The 12,216-nt window shown below is 45.1% G+C and overlaps 1 protein-coding gene across 9 annotated transcripts in view; it reads right to left on the reverse strand.

Moving 5' to 3' along the window:
- LHFPL2 (LHFPL tetraspan subfamily member 2) overlaps positions 1–12,216 on the reverse strand; it is a 163,056-nt gene that overhangs the window by 134,121 nt on the left and 16,719 nt on the right. The window lies entirely within an intron of this gene.

The raw sequence follows: 12,216 nt of genomic DNA on the forward strand, positions 1-12,216 counted from the left end.
CAAAACTGGATGGGACACCGCACAATGGTATTATACAGACCTGGAGTTTAGAAATTGGCCATGAGCCCCACTATCACCAAAAAATATCTGAACTGACAAGGCCAAGATTTGTGTCAATAGACCAATCACTTTTCTTTCTTTTTTATTTATTTATTTTTTTTTTTATGAGGCAAGGTCTGGCTCTGTCACCCAGGCTGGAGTGCAGTGGCGCAATCTCAGCTTACCACAACCTCTGCCTCCTGGGCTCAAACGACCCTCCCACCTCAGTCTCCCAAGTAGCTGGGACTAGAAGTGTGTGCCACCACACCTGGCTAGTTTTTGTATTTTTTTGGTATTAATGGGGTTTCTCCATGTTGCCCAGGCTGGTCTAAAACTCCAGGTCTCAAGGAATTCACTCACCTTGGCCTCCCAAAGTGCTAGGATTACAGGAGTGAGCCACAGTGCTGGCCCCAATCACTTTTCTTTATAGGGCTTTGGCCTTTAGAAATTTCTAGAAGATATTTCAATGAGGCTGCTCTCCCTTCAGGAGCAAATCTAATGCTTTCATCGTCTCCAACTCACCCTTTAGAGTTTACAGTTGACACTCGCTATGCCTCAGAGTTTTTATTTTTTTAAATGTATTCAATCACAGAAAGGCAACGATGATCTACGAATGATGATCTAAAACAATGATCAACAAGGACCTCAAACAGAGGTCATCTAAGGGAGCAACCGATTGAAAAGCACCTCCCATCAGTCTCACGCCAAGGCAGTGGTTCTCAACCCAGACAATTCTGCCCTCTTCCACGCCTCCAGAGCACATTTATTTGGTAAGGTCTAGAGACACTTTTCATGGCCATGAATGGGGAAGCAAGGTTCTACTGGCATCTAGTCAGCAGAGGCCAGGGATGCCGCTAAGCATCCACTGTAGGATGCACAGGACAGCAGAGCACCCACAACACCACATGACCAGCGCAGAACGCTAGGACCTCCCAGGCTGAGAAACCCTGCCCTGGGGCACTTGCTCTAACGGAGCTGACTGCCAAGCAGCTCCACATTATTCTCAACGTGATTTCTCTCTCTTTTTGGACCATGTGTGTACAGTTTAATTTTTATGAGTTAAATGCACATATGCCATGGCTCCACTGAAATATCTCATTTTTTAAAAGAGTTCTCCTACTAAAAATCAGAAAACCATCATTCTCGAACTCCATTTTTTTTTTTTTAAGAGATGGAGTCTCACTCTGTTGCCCAGGCTGGAGTGCAGTGGCTCAATCTCGGCTCACTGCAAACTCCCCCTCCCAGGTAAAACCACCATTCTCATCATGACACCGTCCTTTAACTGAATCCTTAGGAGTCACTTTTAATTTAGATGCCCCAATCTTACCAATCATACTAAAAACAAACAAACAGAAAACAAATCTTAAAGGATTCAGTATTCAGTGGCTCCCATATGCTCTGGTCTTCTGTTTCTTTTTTTTTTTTTTTGAGACGGAGTCTCGCTCTGTCGCCCAGGCTGGAGTGCAGCGGCGCAATCTCGGCTCACTGCAAGCTCCACCTCCCGGGTTCACGACATTCTCCTGCCTCAGCCTCGGGAGTAGCTGGGACTACAGGCGCCCGCCACCACACCCGGCCAATTTTTTGTATTTTTAGTAGAGATGGGGTTTCACTGTGTTAGCCAGGATGGTCTCGATCTCCTGACCTTGTGATCCGCCCGCCTTGGCCTCCCAAAGTGCTGGGATTACAGGCGTGAGCCACCACGCCCGGCGGTCTTCTGTTTCTTAAGAAAATGAGCTGAAATGTTTATGCATGGATGCAGGCAAACCCCAAGTTAGAGATTAACAGCCGCTCTTTCAGTGCTGTCATCTGGCAGCGGGAGAACAGGAGCAGCAATGACACAGACAGGGTGTAATCTGACCAAACACACCCTAGACCTCTCTACCCATTCCTAAGTCAGCACAGATGCCTGCCTGCATCTTAGTAAAGTTGCTTTCTTCCTTGCAGTAATACTCTCTCACACACACCCTGCTCTGTTTGTGGCAGTCATACTTTGGTTAACACTTACAAATCAAAAGCTGTCAAGCTACCAGACAGAAAACACCATTTAGAAACTGTTAGGTTCACCTTTGGAAAACTCCTGATAGTCATTTTTATTGGGTCTCTTCCACCACAAATTTGTAAAGCTATTTCCCATTTCTAAACATTAATTGCTATTTTCCTCTTAAAACATGGTTTCAATGACACCAATACATGGCACATAAAACCACAATTCCCTCAGTGAAATAAATTACTACACTGCTGGGTCGGTGCAAACTGCAGTGCAGAACTATTAGCAGGCCAGTCCTGTTAATGTTGTGTGATACGTTGCTATTCTCTCAGGACAAACATAAATACGTTTTACACAATTTTTTGGCTTTGCCTTCCCCTTTTCCACTAAGATGTTGGTCCAGGAAGTAGAATCTAACTGCCCCACAAAGCAGCTGGCCACCAAGAATGGCCCTCACTGGTTAGAGTGTCTCCCAAGAAACACATACTCTCTAAGAAATCCGACCACAGGGCTCATTTAATTTTTTAAATAACTATTAATTTTAACTCATCTCAAAATACACACTCTAGAAATTCCTTGATTCTGAAAGCATAGGAAGCCCTGGTAAATGCCGGTTTCCAGCACCTGTCTGCTACGGAGAAGAGTAAACATGACACAAGAGCTCAGACACTCAGCAGCAGGCTTCGAAAGCGACTGGGTGGCATCAGCACTTATATGCACTACATGCCTAAAACAACATCAGCTACCTAAACGCTCTGAGTACCTCGGCTGAGGGGCAACAATTAGGGAGAAACTTTCAGAAGGCACTGGATTACTCAAAGCAGACTTCCTCCTATTACAATAGCAGCAACAATGAGTACTTACTAAATTCCAGGTGTGCCTTACATAGGTTCCCTCATTTAATCCTCCTAACAATTTTATGAAGAAGGCATGATTATCCCCATCTTACAGATGAGAAGACTAAGCCCTGGAGAGAAAAGTAATTTGCCTGAGGTCATAGAGCCTGGGAATGGGGAGCAGGGCCTGGACCCTGAGCCTGCCTGACTCTTAAGGCTGGGTCTTCCCACCACACACCACACATTCTGCCCAGAGTTCAGTCCTTCCTCACTGTGGCAAAATGCAGCTGGGAGGGGCTATCTCCCAAGCATTCTCTTCCTCCAAGGAACCTGACAAGTCTCTCTAATGTTTCTAAACTGGTAAAACATTTAAAGGGACTGCATTATCACCAGACAAAATCTAACCCTGTGTATTTAATCATTAACATTTTTAGGCTACAGAAAATGCATGCTCTTTAGATTCAGGGTGAGCTGGGCTGCTTGTGAGGTACAACTGGGATCCAGAAACGACCAGAAGACATGGACTAAGACACCACTGAGGCCTGCCTAGCTGGAGGAAGAAATTGGAGACCCTTACGGGGGAGTCAGGCTTTGTAAAGAAGGGGATGAAACTTGGGTGATGATCAGGGATCGTATCCAGGCTGTGATAAAAGAGCGTGTATAATAGGCGAGGAAATCATCTAGAGGAAAATAGAGAAGATACAAATGGAAGAAAAGATGGGACACATCAAGACTTCTCTGACTTGCATTGTAAAAATGGAAGCAAATTCTTACAAAAAAACCACAAACTTTGATTCTCATACTTCCACTCCATATAAAACTGTACTTAAGTGATTTAGATCTCATTCAGGGAGTCATTAATAAATGCATGTATACTATTTGACTTTGCAGGGAGAAAACCACGAATACGAACCAGTCTTGTTGCTTATTAACATTAATTTTTACAGCGGACTGGAATCTTAAGAACACAGAACTCCATCACGTTAACATTCATTTTTAGAGCAAGTTGAAACCCCATGAATATAGAATTCCATCATGTTTCAGCATTTAATTTTGTAAACATGAACACTATTGTATAAATCTCCATTACCTTTCTTTCTGCCACTGTGGTTATAGACCCCCACAGATTGCTTTAAAAAGAGAAAGAGCAAGAGAGAGAGAGAGAGAGAGAACTATTGCATTGAAACTATGTCACATGCGGTAAGTATAGAAGTAAGCAAAAGGTGTGCCTTCATCCACAGGCAATGCTGAAACTCTTTTGCACTAAAGAGTGCATTCTAAAATACCCTCCATAAAAGCTTAAGGCTCATAGCTGGGGAAGGTGGGCACTCCCACCTCACTTTTGTTTATACTTTCAAGAATCCTGAAGAGAATAATCAAGTTTTCCCCACATGTAAATGAATGAATGAAACTAGATTTTCCAAGTAAGCCACTTTTTTATAACACATATGTATTCTTAATTTGTTTCTAATTTGCATGACTTTGCACACAGTATATTTTGGGTTCAAGTAAACATTTACCATTTGCTCCAAAGCACTACACTAGCACCACACAATAGGACAAGCTTATAGATAACGACATCAGTGCCAAAGAACAGCCCCCATGAGAAGTTCAAACACCAGACTATAAGGACACTACCACAAAATCACTTCCTAAAGGCCTGGTTTTCCCCAGAATAACAAAGTAACGATTAATGCCACTGTGCAACATGAAATACACTCTTTTAATTCAAGCTCTAATAGCCTAGACAACAGTCATTCTTCTTGCTGCTTTGGCAACCGGCTCAACCCACCTCTGGCCTGCAGAGAGCCTGCCAGCTTTAGATCAGTAAGTCCTGTGATCTTCAATACAGAACAGAAGCCACAACCCAACTGATTCTGTAGTCATCAATCAGGGTTTGACTCCAGCTTGTCTTCTGACCCACCGGGAGATGGGCTGTCTGCTACACATCCCCTGGAGAGAAGTGAGACGGGTTGTACAAAGCAGGCACCAGCAGAAGTCAGGGGAACCAGTGAAAGGGATTTTCCAGCCGGGCGCAGTGGCTCACGCCTGTAATCCCAGCACTTTGGGAGGCCGAGGCGGGCGGATCACGAGGTCAGGAGATCGAGACCATCCTCGCTAACATGGTGAAACAGAGCGAGACCCCGTCTCAAAAAAAAAAAGAAAGGGATTTTCCAGGAGGAACTGTGTTCTCTGTCGCAGAGGAGGCACACGAATTCCACCCAAAAATGGTCAGCTGTCAAGGATTCCAGAGGAAGCACTCTCTCCCCTAGATATCAGGTCAAGTGGTAAAGCCTGAAGGTCAATTTCAAGAGACACATCCGCAGCCAGGCTGGGAGGAGGGCCCAGAGTGGGCTGATGAAACCTACCAAGCAGCAAGCCAATAAAGTCTCAGCAGATCAGAGTTTGCGAATTTAAGTAACATTTCTTGATTTTACAAATTCCCTTTGACAACTTTTAATCTTGAATTAATCTCCTATAACTATTCTAAATTTTAAAACTCCCTTGTAATTGTAAACCTCTTCTTGTTTGTGAATTAACCAAGAAGTTAAAAAAAGAGATAAACAAACAGCAATGCTTTGAGTTAACAGCCTAGAAGTGGCTGTGTGGCTTACCACCCTGGTTTTCCTTTTTTTTTTTTTTTCTTTTTGAGATGGAGTCTCACTCTTGTCACCCAGGCTGGAGTACAGTGGCACGATCTCGGCTCACTGCAACCTCCGTCTCCCAGGTTCAAGCAATTCTCCTGCCTCAGCCTCCCAGGTAGCTGGGACTACAGGCGCCCACCACCACACCCAGCTAATTCTTGTATTTTTAGTAGAGACGCGGTTTCACCATGCTGGCCAGGACCACCCTGGTTTTCTAAGTGCAGCCCCCTGTAAGACCTGGTTTCCTTGGTTGGGGCCCATGGCAACAGAGTTGCAATTCTCCAAATGGAGTTGGACAGTGGCAGAGACCCTATGTGCAGGACTTCATCCTACTCCTGTTGCTACAGTGATCAAACATGACCTTCCAGTCACACCTATAGCATTCTACACATACACACCACTCTACAAACAGAGGGTAAGTCTGATGAGCTCCAAGTCACACATCCCTCTGAAAAGGAGGGGAATGGGCTGCAGAAGGTGGGGAGGCTCCTAGCTGCCGGTAAGGAAAGGGGCAACTTCAAGCCTATTTTTTCCAAAGTCATCTTGATTCTTCCGGGGAAGCTGAGCTATTGGGGCCATTGTCCAGCTTCAGAGGGTACCACTCACACAGAATCCAATGTGAAAGGAGCCCCATCTGCTGAGCAAAGTGGCAGTCCTGCCTCCTACCCACCCCCAAACCTGAGCAAGCCTGTCTTCACCACCAACTTTAAGAAGCCAGTTTGATTCTGCTACATCTCCACTTTCTAACCTATATATAATCTCAAGATAGCCTCAACTACATACAAGTTATCTGGCACCACGTCTACACAGACTTTTCTGCCTACAAATATCTCAGAGACAGTACTGGATTAGGAGTCGGAAGTCATATCTTCATTTATGTCATTCATTCACCAAACAAATGCATGTTAAGCACCTAATACAATGCAGGCACCAAAGGTATGAAGGTGAACAAACCAGACAGACAAGGGCCCCTAACCTCACAGGGCTTTAGCCAAGTTATTCAGTGTCCTAAACTGAAATTAAGGGGCTTAGACAAGAAGCTCTGTGAAGTCCCTCCCAGCTTTCCTATTCTCCACTCTCTGCATTGGCTCCAAGAGGGGACTGAAGCATTCTGGAATGTTCTGCCTCCCTGAACAGATGCTATTTTAACTCCACATACATATAGCTCAGGTTGCGGCCATGTGATTTCTCTCCATTCTGCCAACCATAAACTACACATTTTCATCCCACAGTTATTAAACTAACCGGTGCCCTAGTCCAGAAGGCCCACTGGCATGCACATCTCAGGCTCCATGGCACAGGGACTCTCATAGCCCCATTCCTTCCAACGAGGAAATCTGGTTCCCTCAGATCCAAACTAAAGAAAAACAGGAGCAGGGCTGCCAAGCCTTCCTCACATACTGCCTGGGTTTGTTTATTTCTTCTTCATCAACTCACATCATTTCTGACACTGCACTTCAACATCCTGAACACAGCCAGGGAAAAAAGCTTTTAAGAGGCACTGAAGTGCGGCCAACTTCTGATTAGCCACAGTCCTGAAGGAAAGGAGCAGCACGTGGCCAAAGCAAGAGGACTCTTGCATCTGCGTAGAGAGCGGCGAAGATTCGAGTACAGGATACGGAGAAGCCTTAGGGGATCAAGTGCACATTCCTCCCTCTCCACACCCCACCCCCAGCAATTCCTGTCAGACATTTCAGGAGAACCCCTGGCTGGAGTCTTGCCTTCTGGGAGTTCCTGAGGGCACTGCATCCACCAGAAAGGGAGGTATCCGCAGTCTCCTTCATCAACTGGCAGGGGAAAATACCTGTATTGTATAAGCACGATACAAACGTAAGCTATGATTAAATGTACTTAACAGTGGATAAGAGTCTTCACGAGCACATCTCAAGAGAAGTTTTCCTTTTTCTTCAGAGCTAAGTTGAAATATAGTAAGTAGGCCTGGCGCGGTGGTTCACACCTGTAAGCCCAGCACTTTGGGAGGCCAAGGCGGAAAGATCACCCGAGGTCAGGAGTTCGAGACCAGCCTGGCCAACATGGTGAAACCCCATCTCTACTAAAAATACAAAAATTGGCCACGTATGGTGGTGCACGCCTGCAATCCCAGCAACTCAGGTGGCCGAGGCAGGAGAACTGCTTGAACCCGGGAGGCAGAAGTTGCAGTGAGCCGAGACCACAACACTGCACTCCAGCCTGGGCAGCAAGAGCAAAACTCCGTCTCAAAAAAACAAAACAACAACAAAAAACAAATATAGTAAGCAGAAATGTATGGAGTAGAGAGGAAGACGCTGAGGACAAGAAAGCCATCAGACATGAGACAGTAAGGGTGTGAATGAAGACAGACGTGGGAAAAGCTGGGCCCCAGAAATAAACCAGCAAGACTTCTGAGGAGGCAGTGGATGCCTTGTGCTTTCGGATGATATGCACAGGCCCTGAAGTTAACCAGCATCTGCCTAAGGCTGTGTCAGACACTCCAAAAGCCCTTCCCACCCTCCCGTCTCCAGCCTCCCTCACTTTCCCTGTCTCCCCTGGTCACTCTGCTTCCCTCCCCACAGAAAGAAACCAAGCTGCTTTTGGGGAATGGTGCCAGCTGGTGGCTAGCACAAAGAACTGTTTCTCACCACTACTTCTCTCTCCTTTCTCTTGAAGAAACCTTTATTGCTCTCCTCCTCATCCTTTTCCCTGTTTCTACTAATTTTGATCACAGAAAGCTTAATTTCAAAGTTAGAAGTCCAGGGATAGAATCCAGATTACCCACTTCCCTACAAGGAGACCTCGGGCAAGTCACAGGACCTCTCTTTGCCTCACTCCCTCTCTGCAAACATGAACAGAAATACCTGCCTACTCAGCAGGGCATTTATGAAGCCCTAAATAGGTACTACCACTCTGAACAGAACTGCATTCATCTGACAGAAGGCACAGCTGTGACTCTCTGCTAACTCTCTACCACGTGGTTTGACACTCGAATAATGCTCAACTCAAAGGAATTTGTCTGATGACCACTACGCTCCAAATAAATCAAGTCAACAGCAGAGGACCCACAAGCCTTCCTCAGAAGTAAAAGACAAAGTCCCAACTCTGCAGGAGCTCATTTCTCTGGTGGATTTCTTCATTTTCAGATGGAATGCCATGTTCCTGAGTAGCTGGCCGAGTCCTACATCAGAACTTGTAGCCACTAACCTCTCACTGTGGCAGGAGATACCATCTGTTCCTGACCACAGTGCCCTGAAGGGTTACTGTGCCTCCCGGCCCCTCCCTTGGCACACTGGAAATCAAGCTCTCCTTTTACCAGGAGAGACGTGGACAGGCCCTGTGTGGCTCTGCTGATCCCAAAATGCCATCTTGCTGTGATAAAGATCTCAAAAGGGCTAATGAAATTATCTCCTCTGCCTTTTATTCCTCAGTAACAACCACAAAATTAGATAAAATGACCCCCTGCTCCTCTAATTTAAGGTCTACTTTATTACCTTCAACCCCAATTCTCTCTCTTTTAAACGGATATGAGACCCTGAAGGCCCACAGGCCAATGGGATTAGTAATTGCCGGCTTCTTCCTCCTGGCCTGTTCTCCAGAGAGAATGTCTCCTTCCCCCAGGGTGGGGTCACAATCAGTTCAATCTTCATGCTTCAGAGACATCCCCTTTGAACAAGATCAGATGTTTCCCCACCCCTCCCTGGTGCTCCGCTCAAAGGAGCAGCAGCCCCTTCTCACTCAGAGTATTGGCATCAACTCAGCCAGAAAGGCAATGGCAAAAAGGAGGAGGTCAGCATGGTTAATTGTCCACCCGGCTAAAACACAGGCCCACTCAAACCAGCACCTTGGGAGGGCTGGTCACCCCCGTAAAATGTTAAGTGCACTTTGAACCCAGGAACAAGGAGAATGAGAACTATTTTCCCCAGCCTGCTGGGCTGCAAGGAGAGCTTCAGCTATTTGTTTTCTTTTTCAGATTGTGGCCATAAAGGGAAGAAGGACTTCTCTGCAGTCATGTCAAGCAAGCAGATGAAATGCAGGCGAGGTGAGCCCTGAAGCTTGGCCATTAGGAAATAAAGTCAGCAAAGATAAGCATCAATGGAAGAGGTCTGAAGGGAGCCAACCAAGTCTTCCCCAGATTTGAAGAAGAAACCTGAGAAAACAGGATTTTAGAAGCCTTAGACATTGCTCAATATAAGAATGATCCATAGGGAAAAGGAATCATATAGAATGCAGGATGTTTACTCTTTAACATTAAAAAAGATGGAAGAAGACTTTTTTTCAGTCTTTTGCCTATTTGAAAATGTTACTCCTATTAACTACTCATCCAAAGGACTTCCTTCTAAAACAGGTCCATAGTGTCAAAAAGACACTAAGGAACAGGAAACAGACATTTCTTAACTGAAAGCGGACATGATAGTCATAAAACAATACCTCCAATCTTTCTGTGAGGGAAAAAGTCTAAGATATTCCATTTAAAATCAACTTTTCCTGGAAACAAGTACCTGTACGTTTTCTTGAAATCAACAACAAAACCCCTACAGTAGATAAGACAAACTAGTCAATCAATCACAGCTGACAAGCTACCTGGTTCAAGTAAAAGGTGGTTCCTAAATTATGCATTGATTGTGCTCTGGAAATGGAATGGAGCAAACTCTTCCCAGAGGTGTCAATATATGCGTGTAGCTTTGCAATGAAACTTGAAAGGCTGTTTTAGAGACTTTGCTTCCTCTTTAAGGAACTACAGCTGAAGATAAAGATTTTGCCTGGAAAAAAAAAAAAAATTAACAAAGGCTGAGAGAGGACGTACCATGTATTAATCTTTGTACTAATACCTGGTTCCCAGACATTTCAGCAATAAAGGAAATTGTGAGGCAGAGCCGAGTATGCTAATTGCACTGGAGTCCCAGATCAGGAGACAAGCTGCTGTGTCTGCTAGTTGCCTTTGCTCTGATTTCTCCCAAATGTCAACCCTCGACACAAGGGGCCCATGTTGGACAGTGTCTTTGGATCAAGTCCAATCTACAAAAGCAGCTGTATTAAAAATACACACACACTCTGACATACAAATTCAACTGATAAGGCACTAGCAGTCCCATCTTCAGAAATAGTAAACATTTCACCGAATGAAAACACAAGACCTTATTAACAAGTCCAAAACACATATGACAAGTTCAGAAGCTTTAAGGAGATTCAGGAACTAAACCACTTCTTGGACTACTTGGGGTAGTCAAGATTCAACTAACAACCTCTGTGAAGTGAGCCTGAACACACACCTACGTGGAGCCGGGCAGCTCAATAACTTGAGGGTTTGACCTACTCCATCATGGTTGCTGCTTTTCCTAACATGATTAGAACTGCATTGTAAAACAAGAGGGGCTCTGAGGATCAGATATCTCCTAGAAGCTTGGTAAACTGCAGTTCATTATGAAGTGGCCAGCAGGGGCACTCTCCCTGCGTGGGGCAGTGTGGAGACCAGACTCCTAGCAAATGCCCTGCAGCAGCCTCTTCAGGGATGGTGTGACACAAACATTCAGTAACATCTCAAGTTCCAAAGACTGCTAAAACCCACGCATATTTTAACATCTGGGCTTTTTCATTTCATGTATTTTCTTAGCTTATTTTTCAAGTATGATAGACAAACTGATTCCATGGAGACTAGACATTCTCGGGCAAAGCTGAAATCCTCCTTCTATCCAAGCCCTGGGAAACTTGAAGACCATGAAGAGGGTCAGCTGGGAGTCAAGGTTCCTTTACTGCCTTGTCTGTCATTCAGTTCTCCTTCAGGAAGCTGTACAGCTGGGTCTCAGCACCACATAGAAGAAACCATGGGGAAGTGACTATTTTTACATGGCACTTACTGTCCAGGAACCTCTACTAGGTTGTGGAAAGCACATGCAGAAAGCAGAAGACAATTTCTTTTGCTTTAGTGCTGCAAACACCCAGGATGGCAACTGGAAGGCTGAACAATGTGTAGTGTTAACGCAGAAGCAGAATAAGGCTGGGGCAAAACCTCAAGACCACATTCTCCTAGTGACAGTAGTCTTTGGCTAGATTTAAGTGCCACCCCAGGCATCAGAGAATTCAGCCACCCAGCAGCTCCTGAAAGTACTCAACTCTTATTCTGGCTCCAACATTCAGGTGATCCACTGCCCTGAGGGTTTCTACTCCCAACCCACAGGATAATGCAAGATCAACTCAAGCCAATCTGCATACCTCTCAAAGCACCCAACTTTCTAAGAAGAGTAGGGAAGACTCAAGTGCACTGATTTAAAAGTGTCCTATCAAAATTATTTAAACCTAAACTGTGCTTTAAAACAAATGCTCAAGTCACTGAGACATATTTTTATCTCCTTCAGGCTGCCCCTTGGGAAAGTCTACTGTTTGTTCCCTACTGCATTTACATTTAGATAATGTTCAATCCTATGGTGGTCTGTATGCCAACGGTAGGGCTGCCTGGGGGCTTCCAGGGTCTAGTTGACAACTCTATCTCTCCAAGGTCAGCCAAGGAGTCTGGCTGCTCATGGCCACAGGTGGCCATTTAGAGCATTATGGCTCCATGACCTAGCATAACCTATGCTACTTGGGACGAACATTCTTCCATTTATTGAAAATATGTTCCATGCCAGAAACCATGCTAGGTGGGAGATGGTACCAAAAGGAACTCATAGACAAGAGGAAAAAGATGAGCACAAACAAGTAAGTAAAGCTCACCACGACAAGTTCAACGTGTTGTGTGAGC

Source organism: Papio anubis, chromosome 5, assembly GCF_008728515.1.
Source record: "Papio anubis isolate 15944 chromosome 5, Panubis1.0, whole genome shotgun sequence".
Lineage (NCBI taxonomy): Eukaryota > Metazoa > Chordata > Mammalia > Primates > Cercopithecidae > Papio > Papio anubis.